The sequence below is a fragment of the Penaeus chinensis genome, chromosome 3 (assembly GCF_019202785.1).
Source record: "Penaeus chinensis breed Huanghai No. 1 chromosome 3, ASM1920278v2, whole genome shotgun sequence".
In the NCBI taxonomy this organism is placed as follows: domain Eukaryota; kingdom Metazoa; phylum Arthropoda; class Malacostraca; order Decapoda; family Penaeidae; genus Penaeus; species Penaeus chinensis.
Genome location: NC_061821.1, coordinates 40,120,684 through 40,123,183, shown reverse-complemented (window position 1 = coordinate 40,123,183; position 2,500 = coordinate 40,120,684).

Sequence of the window (2,500 nt, the reverse complement as noted above, 5' to 3'; positions counted from 1 at the left end):
AAGTGGGCGTGGCACACCTACAGAGCTTGTCAAAAAAGAAAAGGAAAAAAAATTACTCACTAATTCCATTTAAGATTCTTTAGCATATTATACGACACAGATGATGCCTGGTTAGTGAATCGTACCTGAAGTTTTTTTTCTTTTCTTATTTGGTTTTCTTCTTGCTGTTGTTTTGTTGTTTTCTAACACATTCCTCGTATATCATCTCTCTCTTTCTAATAATCTTCGCATATCAACCCTCACTCTTTCTAACACAGTCTTTGCATATTATCTATCTTTCAAGTTGAATGTCCGCTCTGGTCTATCCTCTTATCCAAGACGCTGGAATTATTCATCACTGATAGAAATCCGACGCGCGCGCATAAAAAGGACCAACAAAAGCATTGTCTTGCACCCATAAGAAGAAAAAAAGAATAGATTGAGACAGCAACATTGTTACTCCTGTCTATTCTTTGTTACAGGAAGGTCGTGGCCTCTGAAAGGAAAATGGGGAATAATGATCCTCGTAAATATCAGAATAATCAGCAACTATTACACTCTCTCTGATGGCTTCCTTCGAAAAGAGAGAGGGACGAAAAAAGTACTGCAAAGGCATACCAATATTTTTTTTCTCTCTCAACCAAACTTCATCCAGTTTTCTTCAGTGTAACCTCGTTTACACACAAAAAACCCTTAGTAATCAACGACGAAACTTAATTCGTATCAAGGACAAAGCGTCAAAACCTCAACCTACGGTACACCATTTCAGTATTTACACTGCAGAGATTACTTCCAAGGATTACAGGTCAAATCAAGTTAGTTAGGCCGCTTTTAACACCCAAAGGGAGCGTTAATTGAGACTCGTAAGGGGTGATTTTTTATTATCATCTTTATTTGGTGGTGGAATATTTGAGGCTTATCTGACATATTTTTTTCCCGATTGGCGACGGTGTTGTTTTTGTTAGTGTGCTTTATCATTTCATCAGCTGGAATTTATTTTTAATATTCTCATTAACATTTTATCATAAATTCTATGATTTTTTTTTCCAGAATTATCACTCGATTTCGTTAATATTATCACAATAATAACCTGAGTATCACTAATTATTGTCATCAATGATTGTAGACGCTGTTAATTTGGTATCAATAGAAGTAGAACAACCACTTACAGCTGTAATAGTAATTAGAAATGCCTTTATTATATAAATGTAATATCTAAAACACCTTCTTTTATTATTAGCGAGGTCGAAGAAAAACTGTTCGCGAAGTACGTGGAGACAGTAGCCTATAAACTATTCTACGTGTGAATACCCACGTGATACTGGGTTGCATAATTTAGGTATATCGATAGGTAGGCCTTTTTGTGCTACTTAATAGTTTCGATGGCTTACGGCGATGGTCCTCCCATGTCTGTTGTTTGTGTAGATCCTCATAACCATTCGTAAGGCCATAGTCTTATATGATTTTGCCTGCACAGTGAATGAATGCTTCCCTGCGCTTTCTGCGAGACGCCTGTTTTTCGCAAATCAGGTTCTATTGTCACCTCGGTCATATCTCCTGCATCTAACCTTAGTGGTTGATCTGATAAGGGAAAATATTCTGTTTGTTCAGTATTTGTCAAAGTCACGCTGCATGAAATCAGGAAAAGAGTTGGATGTTGCTTCGCGTACTGCCACAAGGACCTTGGCAGATGCCCTGCACGGGGCGTCGCCTGTTAGTCCTCACAGAAAACTTCCTGCGCGGCTTTTGTGGTGTTTGTGCCGAGTCACCGCCGAGCTGGGACGTGTATGTCAGACAGCGAGCAACAGCTGGAGCAGTTGAGGTATTAGCAAAGAATTACAGAATGGTGGTAAGGCAGCCCTGGAATTCCCTTGGTGTCTCCTTCTAATTTGAATATCGCGCAATTCAAATATCTATTAGCATCTTTGCTGCCTTCAGTAAACTTTTTTGGCTTTCAGATACGTGCTCGGGTTCAACATGACGACGATACTTCTCAGGCAAATGAGAAAATCCCCATCCTCTGAGGAACTGGTCTTGCATGCGGCCTCCCAGTAATAACCGCGCCATCAATCATCCTCTTAAAATTCTCCAATTCAAGGTCTCGAGGGCGGCATGCACCACTACATTTTATACATCTAATATCATACCATGAAATCCCCATCTCTCGTTATACAATGTGTCCTGATAACATTCACGTTCCAACAACAGATTACAAATCCACCCAACCCGCTGGCCTTGGTGGAGCCGCAGCGGTCATCCACCATCAGTCAGGACTAATGCTTGATGCTACACAATACGTTACGCGCCGGTGTGGAGGCGAAGCAGCCCGGGAGTGGTTCGCCGGCGGAGACGAGCCCGGTCTTTGCCGTCTTTGAAGGAACAATAATACACATATATATTCCTATTATCCGTGCGTCAACATGTTTTTTCAGTATTATTCTAGCAATAATTTTAAACCAATTTACTCGGAAAACTCAGCGCTTTCTTGCCATAGTCCCGGGTTTTGCTCTCGTATTCTCGA